Genomic DNA, 12,336 nt, shown 5'->3' on the forward strand with positions numbered 1-12,336 from the left:
GAGGGTGGAGGGCGCGCCCTACCCCCCTGGGCGCGCCCCCTGCCTCGTGGGCACCTCATGCGCTTTCCGGACTCCGTTTTCTTGCATGATACTTCTTTTGGTCGGTAAAAATTCATTATATAATCTTCCGAAGGTTTTGACCACCCTATCATGCAAATATCTCCTGTCTTTGTTTCGAGCTATTTTTCTGGTAGATCTAGATCTCCATGGCTTCTTCAAGTGCCCCCAAGGACAAGTTCTTCGAGAAGGTCATCAACTCCTACCTCGCGGAGGTGCTGCAACACCCTCAAATCATTGAGATGCGTGAGGGTTTTCTGCACATCCGTGATGTGGAGGGACCAAGGAGGACCGTGATGTCTACTACACAACCTTCTTCTTGTAGACGTTGTTGGGCCTCCAAGTGCAGAGGTTTGTAGGACAGTAGCAAATTTCCCTCATGTGGATGACCTAAGGTTTATCAATCTGTAGGAGGCGTAGGATGAAGATGGTCTCTCTCAAGCAACCCTGCAACCAAATAACAAAGAGTCTCTTGTGTCCCCAACACACCCAATACAATGGTAAATTGTGTAGGTGCACTAGTTCGGCGAAGAGATGGTGATACAAGTGGTATATGGATGGTAGATAAAGGTTTTTGTAATCTGAAAATATAAAAAACAGCAAGGTAACTAATGATAAAAGTGAGCGTAAACGGTATTGCAATGCGTTGAAACAAGGCCTAGGGTTCATACTTTCACTAGTGCAAGTTCTCTCAACAATAATAACATAATTGGATCATATAACTATCCCTCAACATGCAACAAAGAGTCACTCCAAAGTCACTAATAGTGGAGAACAAACGAAGAGATTATGGTAGGGTACGAAACCACCTCAAAGTTATTCTTTCCAATCAATCCGTTGGGATATTCCTATAATTGTCACAAACAGCCCTAGAGTTTGTACTAGAATAACACCTTAAGACACAAATCAACCAAAACCCTAATGTCACCCAGATACTCCAATGTCACCTCAAGTATCCGTGGGTATGATTATACGATATGCATCACACAATCTCAGATTCATCTATTCAACCAACACATAGAACCTCAAAGAGTACCCCAAAGTTTCTACCGGAGAATCACGACGAAAACGTGTGCTAACCCCTATGCATAGGTTCATGGGAGGAACCCGCAAGTTGATCACCAAAACATACATCAAGTGAATCACGTGATATCCCATTGTCACCATAGATATGCACGGCAAGACATACATCAAGTGTTCTCAAATCTTTAAAGACTCAATCTGATAAGATAACTTCAAAGGGGAAACTCGATCCATTACAATAGAGTAGAGGGGGGAAGAAACATCATAGGATCCAAATATAATAGCAAAGCTCGCGATACATCAAGATCGTATCACCTCAAGAACACGAGAGAGAGAGAGAAAGATCAAACACATAGCTACTAGTACATACCCTTAGCCCCGAGGGAGAACTACTCCCTCCTCGTCATGGAGAGCACCAGGATGATGAAGATGGCCACCGAAGAAGGATTCCCCCTCCGGCAGGGTGCCGAAACAGGTCTAGATTGGTTTTCGGTGGCTATGGAGGCTTCTGGCGGCGAAACTCCTGATCTGTTGTGTTCCCCGATCGTTTTAGGGTATATGGAGATATATAGGCGGAAGAAGTGTGTCAGGGGAGCCACGAGGGGCCCACGAGGGTGGAGGGTGCGCCTAGGGGGTGGGCGCGCCCCCTACCTCGTGGCTTCCTTGAAGCTTCCTTGACGTGGACTCCAAGTCTCCCGGGTTGCTTTCCTTCCAAAAATAAGTTCCGTGAAGTTTCAGGTCAATTGGACTCCGTTTGATTTTCCTTTTCTGCGATACTCTAAAACAAGAAAAAAACAGAAACTGGCACTGGGATCTAGGTTAATAGGTTAGTCCCAAAAATAATATAAAAGTGTATAATAAAGCCCATAAACATCCAAAACAGATAATATAATAGCATGGAACAATCAAAAATTATAGATACGTTGGAGACGTATCAGACCGGAAGCGTGGAGACAAGGCTCGAGGCAATGGAGCAACAAGTTTTCAAGTGTCAGGAGATGGTGGAGCGTGGACTCTACTCCAATCACATAATGATCACGGAGTTCACCAACAACCACAAGCTAGATGCCAAAGACATTGGGGAGGCCATCTTCAAGCTTCATGAGAAAATCGAGCGCCTCCAAGCCCAGATCTATGACCTGCAAAACCAAAACTGTGAGTATGAATATAGATTCAAGATGATGAGTTTGGTTGTAGATTTGAGGATCCCGGAGACTCGATCATCCTTCTATGATGGTGAGCCTATGCCTTGGAAGATGGATGACAAGCCTACATCATCAACAACTCCATCATCACCACCTACGAGGAAGGAAACATAAACACATGGGTATGGGCACTCCCCTTGGCAACGGCCAAGCTTGGTGGAGTGCCCCGGTATCGTATCAACATCACTTTTATCTTTACCGTTTTTCTTAGTTCGATCCTTTTGATAATATCTTGATCTAGTAGAATAAAGTTTTAGTATGATCTAGTTGTGAGTTTTGCTTTATGATCTTTCTATGTAATCGAGTCCGAGCTATATATAATAAAGATTTGTGTTGAGTCAAGGGCTTGATTATTTTGCTATGATCTAGATGGAATAAAATAAAATAGAAGAAATAGAAAGAAATAACGAGATCATATGGATCTTATGGAGAGTAATGAGCCCACATATAAAGAGTAAGATGAATAAAAGTTGTTGAGAGTTGACAAACATAGTTTGGGTCATCGTTGCAATTAATAGGAAGTAATAAAGAAAGAGAGGTTCACATATAAATATACTATCTTGGACATCTTTTATAATTGTGAGCACTTATTAAAGTATGATATGCTAAAGAGTTGACGTTGGACAAGGAAGACAACGTAATGGGTTATGTTTTCTTACATCTAAGATAAATTATATTGTCATGGATTATCTAACATGTTGAGCTTGCCTTTCGCTCTCTTGCTAGCCAATTTCTTCGCACCAAGTAGAGATACTACTTGTGCTTCCAAATATCCCTAAACAAGTTTTTGCCATGAGAGTCCACCATACCTACCTATGGATTGAGTAAGATCCTTAAAGTAAGTTGTCATCGGTGCACGCAATAAAAATTGCTCTCTAAATATGTATGATTTATTAGTGCGGAGAAAATAAGCTTTATACGATCTTGTGATATGGAAGAAATAAAAGCGACGGACTTCATAATAAAGGTCCATATCACAAGTGGCAATATAAAGTGACGTTCTTTTGCATTAAGATTTTTTGCATCCAACCATAAAAGCGCATGACAACCTCTGCTTCCCTCTGCGAAGGGCCTATCTTTTATTCTTATCTTATACTTCATGCAAAGAGTCATGGTGATATTTACCTTTCCTTTTTACATTTTATCCTTTGGCAAGCACAATGTGTTGGAAAGATCCAGATATATATAGCTAATTGGATGTGAGTTTTCATGAACTATTATTGTTGACATTACCCTTGAGGTGAAACGTTGGGAGGCAAAACTATAAGCCCCTATCTTTCTCTGTGTCCGATTAAAACTTCATAACCATAAATATCGTGTGAGTGTTAGAAATTATGAAAGACTAAAAGATGGTTGAGTATGTGGACTTGCTGAAAAGCTCTTATATTGACTCTTTCCTATGTTATGATAAATTGCAATTGCCTCAATGACTGAGATTAGAGTTTGTTAGTTCTCAATGAAGTTTATGATTCATACTTGAAATTGTGATTGAATTGTTACTTTAGCGTAAGAGATTAAATGACAATATATATATATATATATGTTGCGGTTCTAAGAATGATCATGATGCCCTCATGTCCGTATTTTATTTTATCGACACCTCTATCTCTAAACATGGGGACATATTTTCAATTTCGGCTTTCTCTTGAGGACAAGCGAGGTCTAAGCTTGGGGGAGTTGATACATCCATTTTGCATCATGCTTTTATATCGATATTTATTGCATTATGGGCTATTATTACACATTATGTCACAATACTTATGCCTATTCTCTCTTATTTTACAAGGTTTACATGAAGAGGGGGAATGCCGACAGCTCGGATTCTGGGCTGGAAAAGGAGAAAATATTAGAGACCTATTCTGCATAGCTCCAAAAGTCCTGAAACTTCATGGAAGTCATTTTTGGAATTAATAAAAAATACTGAGCGTAGAAAGTTCCAGAGGGGGGCCACACCCTGGCCACGAGGGTGGGGGGCGCCCTACCCCCTAGGCATGCCCCCTACCTCGTGGGCCCCCCTGGTGGCCCTCCGATGCCCATCTTCTGCTATATGAGGTCTTTCGTCGAGGAAAAAATCATAAGTCAGCTCACGGGACAAAACTCCGCTGCCACGAGGCGGAACCAATCTAGGGCTCCGGCAGAGCTGTTCTGCCGGGGAAACTTTCCTCTGGGAGGGGGAAATCATCACCATCGTCATCACCAATGATCCTCTCATCGGGAGGGGGTCAATCTCCATCAACATCTTCACCAGCACCATCTCATCTCAAACCTAGTTCATCTCTTGTATCCAAACCTCAGATTGGTACCTGTGGGTTGTTAGTAGTGTTGATTACTCCTTGTAGTTGATGCTAGTTGGTTTACTTGGTGGAAGATCATATGTTCAGATCCATTATGCATATTAATACCCCTCAGATTATGAACATGAATATGCTTTGTGAGTAGTTACGTTTGTCCCTGAGGACATGGGAGAAGTCTTGCTATAAGTAGTCATGTGAATTGGTATTCGTTCGATATTTTGATGAGATGTATGTTGTCATCCCTCTAGTGGTGTCATGTGAACGTCGACTACATGACACTTCACTATTATTTGGGCCTAGAGGGAGGCATTGGGAAGTAATAAGTAGATGATGGGTTGCTAGAGTGACAGAAGCTTAAACCCTAGTTTATGCGTTGCTTCGTAAGGGGCTGATTTGGATCCATATGTTTCATGCTATGGTTAGGTTTACCTTAATACTTCTATTGTAGGTGCGGATGCTTGCAATGGGGGTTAATCATAAGTGGGATGCTTGTCCAAGTAAGGACAGTACCCAAGCACCGGTCCACCCACATATCAAATTATCAAAGTACCGAACGCAAATCATATGAACGTGATGAAAACTAGCTTGACGATAATTCCCATGTGTCCTCGGGAGCGCTTTCCTTCATATAAGAGTTTGTCCAGGCTTGTCCTTTGCTACAAAAAGGATTGGGCCATCTTGCTGCACCTTATTTACTTTTATTACTTGCTACTCGTTACAGATTACCTTATCACAAAACTATCTGTTACTGATAATTTCAGTGCTTGCAGAGAATACCTTACTGAAAACTGCTTATCATTTCCTTCTGCTCCTCGTTGGGTTCGACACTCTTACTTATAGAAAAGGCTACAATAGATCCCCTACACTTGTGGGTCATCGCCACCGTGTTCTCCTCACGTCCTTGCACAATGCAAGATGTCGTGATTTCACTAGTGGTGCTCTTGAAAGCATCGACCAAACCTTTACAAACAAGGTTGAGGCAATCTCCACAACCGAATTGGAGGCTCCCAACACCACCACGAGTCTTCACCACAATAGATTGTGGCTCCAAGGTGACCTCAACCGTCTAGGGTGCTCAAACACCCAAGAGTAACAAGAAACACAAGGGATTAGTGGGGGAATCAACTTTCTCTTGGTGGAAGTGTATATCGGGACCCTCTCAACCAAACCCTAGATAATCAACAAGTTTTGTTGGCTAGGGAGAGAGATCGGGCGAAAATGGGGCTTTGAGAAACAATGAAGTTTGGGAGAGGAAGAGGCAAGCCTTCCTGGGAAAGAAGACCCCCTATTTATAGTGGGAAGAGATCCAACCGTTTCCTTGCTCACAGCCCACATACAAGCGGTACTACTGCTCCAGAGAGCGGTACTATCGCTCGGGCGGAAGTACTCACAGAGTTGTGCGATGGCACGGAGACACGAGTCGGTAGTGCTGCCGGGGCTATACTACCGCTTGGGTTGCAGCTCCGGAGTCCACAGAGGCAGGGCAGGAACAGGGGATTGTGGCAGTACCACTGCAGCGGTACTACCGCTCAAGAGAGCGGTAATATGGTTTACAAGCCGTAGTGCCGCGCACCCATCACACCGCCCTACCACCACCAAGAGCATGATGGATCCAAAAGGAAGCGGAAGTAGAGTGGTAGTGGGCGGGCAGTACTACCGCTTATAAGCAGTACTATAGTTTGACTGCTATGCAACCCGACACAAAAGGCTGAGTCCCCAGAAGCAGTGGTACTACACGCAGTACTAGACAGCAGTACTACCGCTAACAAGCAGTACTACCGCTTGGGGCCTTTAGGAGCTATGCATAGAAAAACAGAGGAGCAAACTCCATCGACGCGGGAAAGGAATGAGGGTGCAAGAAAAAATGTGTACGTCTTGATTCCACCTGAAAGTGCGTTATATCGACTAGAGGGGGTGAATAGGCGATTTTTACAAATTCATCACTGAGGAAATTCAACTTGAGGAATTTCCTAAGTCACGAACTACAAGCAGTGGATAAGTACTCAGGTGCATGCATAACAAAGCAGTAGCATAGTCATTATGATGAAATGAAACATACACAAAGCACAAGTAGCGTGTAAACAGGATAACTAGGCTGAAGACTAAGTGACTGAAGAATTTGGATTGAGGAAATTGAGAAAGTCTTCAGTCAAAGTCTTCAAACAGTAATGATCAATTTCATCAACACATGAATGAGGAAATGAAAGGGTTGAGGAAATAGAACCAGTAGCTTGGTGAAGACGATGATTTGGTAGACCAGTTCCAACTGCTGTGACAGACATACGTCTGGTTGGAGCGGCTAGGTATTTAAACCTGAGAACACACAGTCCCGGACACACAATCCTCACCGTATTCTCCTTGAGATAAGATCACACAGACCTCTCCCAATCACTCGTGGTAAGTTTTCAGGTGACTTCCAAACCTTCACAGACTCGGTCACTCGGAGATCCACAATTCCTCTTGGATGCTCTAGACCATGACGCCTAAACGCTTGAAGGATGCATAGTCCTCAAAGGTAACAAGCATCGGTTCCACACAGGAACAATCTCTTCAGTGATGCTCAATCACTTTGGGTTTGTAGGTGTTTTGGGTTTGGGTTTTCCTCACTTGATGATTTTCTCTCAAAGTCCTCGGAGGATGGGATGCTCTCAATGACAAGTGTTAGTTTCTCTTGGAGCAGCCAACCAACTAGTGGTTGTAGGGGGTGGCTATTTATAGCCTAGGGAGCAGCCCGACATGATAAGACATAAATGCCCTTCAATGATATGACCATTAGGTGGGTAGATATTTTGGGACAGCTGGCGTATAGCACAGAAACGGTCGGAAATTTGAGTATCAAATTCCTCAGGGCTATCATGTTCCTCACTTGTAGGCAATCCACACTGGCGAATTCCTACTCCTCAGTCAGAACAAATTCCTCAGAGGCCAGAAGAACTTCATCTCTGTCACTGAAGAAATTGACTGAACTGTATGAGATTTCCAATGGCTTCACTCGAAAGGATTGGATAGGTGTAGGATTCTAAGATGAGCATTACTTGGAAACTTTTCCTTAGGTTTACCTCGACCCCCTTTAATAGTACGATGTTTCCTATGACTCAAGAAAGATAAAATGAAACTACGAAAACAAAAGTCTTCACACTTCATAATCCTCGCATGAATATCAAAGTCTTTAAGGTCACACCAATTTCCTCAGTTTCAAAGTCTTCAACTGAAGACATTCATTTTTAGGGGTCGACTTTCATCATAAATATCAAACTCCTCATAGACTTATAGAATCTGTTTACACTCACAAACACATAAGTCCCTTAACCTATAAGTCTTCAATACACCAAAATCACTAAGGGGCACTGTCGGTGTCAAAAACGGCGGATCTCGGGTAGGGGGTCCCGAACTGTGTGTCTAAGGCGGATGGTAACAGGAGGCAAGGGACACGATGTTTTACCCAGGTTCGGGCCCTCTTGATGGAGGTAAAACCCTATGTCCTGCTTGATTAATATTGATAATATAGGTAGTACAAGAGTAGATCTACCACGAGATCAGAGAGGCTAAACCCTAGAAGCTAGCCTATGGTATGATTGTATGTTGTCGTACGGACTAAAACCCTCCGGTTTATATAGACACCGGAAAGGGTTAGGGTTACACAAGGTCGGTTACAAAGGAGGAGATACACATATCTGTATTGCCTAGCTTGCCTTCCACGCCAAGTAGAGTCCCATCCGGACACGAGACGAAGTCTTCAATCTTGTATCTTCATAGTCCAACAGTCCGGCCAAAGGATATAGTCCGGCTGTCCGGAGACCCCCTAATCCAGGACTCCCTTAGTAGCCCCCGAACCAGGCTTCAATGACGATGAGTCCGGCACGCAGTGTTGTATTTGGCATTGCAAGGCGGGTTCTTCTCCAATCTTCAAGTGTTCGTAAGTAGTGTCCGACTCCATAAATTTTGAACCTCTTGGCTTCTGTGCCCAATAAGGGCTATCTCCCATGCGTCGAATGAATACGAGGCGCCAGGGTGTTTTTACATTCGCCCCCCTAGCCAGATAAATAAATTGTCTATTAAAGGGATGGGGATTCTTAGATCCGATCCATACCATCCTCCCCCCAGCGAGAATCCATCAGAGCGCGTTTCGGAAAGATCCATTCCAGCATGGCCGACCTTCGCAGCTCCTCCTCCCGCCCCCGTAGCCCTAAGCCCGGTGATTAAGAGAGGTGTTCAGTCCCGCACAGTCGATTAGTCAAACTGCAGACTAAGGGATTTCTCCCTCCGGCGTATATGGTGCCCGTTCGAGCTGGGCTTGCCACCTACAATGGTGGGGAGCAAGCGGAGAGCTTTCCCTGTCCCTCTATGGGGGAACGGGTTTGCCTTGTTCCTTATCTACTAAGGGGACTCGGATTTCCAATTCATCCGTTCCTACGCGGGCTCCTGGAGTCTACGACCTCCAATTACACAATCTCACCCCTGCCTCCATTCTACACATCACTGGCTATGTTGCTCTCTGCGAGTTGTTCCTGGGCTGTGAGGCTCACTTCGAGCTGTGGAAAAGGCTATTCTGCCTCGTCCCTTGCATACAGGGGAGATCACTTTATCAAGTGGGCGGAGCCGAAATATGGCGCATCGCCGATACCGGACACCCGTCCGGTACCCTGAAGAAGTCGTCCGAAGACTGGCCTTCAGAATGGTTTTATATGGAGGACGTTCCCCTTCTGGACCCTATTCGGCGGGGTCTTCCTGAGTTCAACAATGCTCCACTGAAGAAGCGCCGAAGTTGGCGCCCACGGAGCCCCCAGGTGGAAGACAACAGAGAAGTCCTCTATCCGATGAACCGGATCAAAGCAATGGCTCAATCAGGATTGACAATGATCGAAGTTATGTCGATTTGCATAATGCGGGGAGTGCAACCACTTCAATACCGAGGTCACCCCTTGTGGCGTTATAACGGGGCGGATGATGCCACCCGCTGCGGTCGTAAGGGTCCGGACAATGCTGCCACTTTAGCGAAGATTCTGTCCGAATTGTTCAAGGGTGAGGGAGAGGAGTTCACCTACATCAAGCCACGGGACGGATTCTCCATGTACAATCCTCCAAGCTGGGTAAGTTATATCTCCCTGCTCCCATTTTTCCCGCACTCTTTGTCGTAAGTATTCACCTTGCTAGTTTGTGGCAGGAACTGCGAAAAGCCATAAAGGAGGTCAGCAGCCCTTCTCCACAACCAGAGGACCCTGACCGGGCCCTCGACTCCGGACTTGAAGAAGATTCGGTTATATTTGTGGAGCTGATAGACCGGCAGTTCTATCAGTTAAGCTGCGACGATGCCATGGTGGCCATTACGGCCGACTATCCCGGACTGCTCCCTGCATCGCAAGTAAGAAAAACCAAAAATCCCAGCTCCAAAACTAGGATCCCCTTTTAGGCACTTCACCAACCATACACACATGGCATCTTTTCAGGGAAGGCATTCGAGATGCCCTGCCGAACCCGCAACAATGCGCCAACAGGAGGCACCGAGGTCGGGTAGGCCAAAAAGGAAGGCGGTCAGGACGGAGACACCGGTGCAAAGGTATAACAAACCCCGCTCCGTGGTTGTCGTCTTTCTTGAAATGTAATGACGCCCGTGTCTCTTTAACAGAAAAAACGCTCGCCGGAATATGTCCGGCGATGTTGCCGATCACGCTTCCACCAGTCGGGCGCCAGTACCGGACATGGAGGCAGAAGCCGATATGGGGCAGGCGCCGGATAATCCCCCTACAGAGGATGCAGATAGATTATCCTCTACAAACTCAGAAGTGGAGAGCGCCATGAATCATAGGCGCCGTCGGGCCGTACTCCGTGACGCTTGTTTCTCACCAGAGGCGTTTGATGCCTTCAATTCTGGAGAGGCGTACCTCCGTGCTGCTCAAGATGGTCTAGCCAGAGCCACGGATCAGTATGTAAAGGATGTACGGGTGAGTGAATCTGACGATTTATATGTATCAGTAGCCCCTGAGACTTGAAACAGTTAGCAGAACTGATTTAAGGATCATCTTTATTGTGCAGGTTCTTACAGAGAAGAATACTAGGCTATCCCAGGAGCTGGAGAAATGCAAGACCCAACTGCGGGTCGTTGTTGTTGCATTGCAGGAACAGAAAAAGCATCCCGCTGGTAACATTTATTTTAAAGAATGATGGTTACCATATAGTGTGCGGTGTGGTTGCAGATCTAACAATAGATTTTGCAGATGAATCCGGAGAAAATCCGGGGGACCAGCATGTTATGCGGCAGCTAGAGGCTGGCAAATGCGTGCTGACTGAGGTTAGGCGGGAGAAAAACAATCTCCAAGACGCCAATATAAAGCTGAACATGGAACTAAAAGACGTTCGGGGCCAGCTTGCAGACTCCGAGAAGGAGAATAAGAGGCTTCGGCGCGGCATTTTCAGTAAGTGCTTGAACAAATCCTTTTAAAGGTATTCAGAGAAGAAGCCAACTAACAACGTTATGTCTGTAGGTATGCTGACGGGTCGTCCCGCGAAGGAAATGCCCGGGTCTGTGGGTGATCTTCTGCCGAGCTGTCACATCTGCACGAACAAGTGCGGCAGGTGATGCAGGGTGTTGCCCAGGCCTTATGGCCGTCCGTCTCCCTGCCAGAGGGCGTTGCAGAGCTTGCGGAGAATCTCAAAGGAGCACGGCGGCGCTTTCGATTATGGAAGATATCAGCCTGCCGACAGGGTGCCAGAGAAGCCTGGGCCATGGTGAAGACGCGGTATACCAAAGCAGACCCAAATCACATGGCCGAGGTCGGACCTGTGGGGCCCGACGGAAAAGAGATCCCCGTTAGCTTAGTTTATGGGCAAGTAGAATTAGCCGCAAAGTATTCCCAACAGGATTGTAAGCTAGACCGCCTATTGGATGGTATAGAAGAAGAATTTAGTCAGTCTGCATGACTATGTAATTGAAGTGACATGTATAATGCCTTCTAGCCGGATTGTAGATCATTTGTCGTTGCGGACCTTTTCGCTTCAGCCTCCGGGCCCAATAGTCCGGAGTGTATCCGAATACCCCTCAGTTATATAAGAACCGGGGTATGCGTGGAGACCAGGCGTAGGGGTCATTAGTGCTTTATCAGACAAGTGCCCAACTAGTTATGTTATATTACATGGGTAGTAAGAAACATCTTCCAGGGAGAATAGTTCCGTTAAGGGTTCCTTTCCCTGGGTAAGCATGCCCTAAAGTGCATGTCCGGACTGCGATAGGAAACGCAGGAAAAACATCTAGGGGCAGATAGGAAAAAATAAAAATCATCTTTTGTTCACCGACCGAATATTCCCTTAAGAACGCTAGCTTTCGGCTTCACCCAGTCTGAGGTACACATCCGACTGACCCGGCAGTAACAATCGCAGAGGTGCTCCCCTTATGCCCTAGCTGAATTAACGGGAACGTGGGGCATAAATACAAGAGCCAGGCAACCCAGCTTGGCAAAACTTAAGTCATATCGATGCATATAATGGTGAAAAAAGGTACATGCGGAAGTATAACACATGTGTTGGGCATGAAGCCCGGATAAATAATTTAAGCTTCTGTGAAAGAAGCCCCCAGGTATGAAGAGTGCGGCTAGCGCATCTGTAATGTGCAAGCGAGGCACAAGGTGACCCTTGAAGGCCTAGAGGAATAAGAAAAGAAAAGAAAGAAAGAAAGGAAAACAAGACAGATAATGTATATGCGAAAAATGGACAAAGGGAGGGGACTAATATAGAGTCTGGTGCTAGGCGTAGAATCTTCGGAG

Source organism: Triticum aestivum, chromosome 7A, assembly GCF_018294505.1.
Source record: "Triticum aestivum cultivar Chinese Spring chromosome 7A, IWGSC CS RefSeq v2.1, whole genome shotgun sequence".
Classification (NCBI taxonomy): Eukaryota; Viridiplantae; Streptophyta; class Magnoliopsida; order Poales; family Poaceae; genus Triticum; species Triticum aestivum.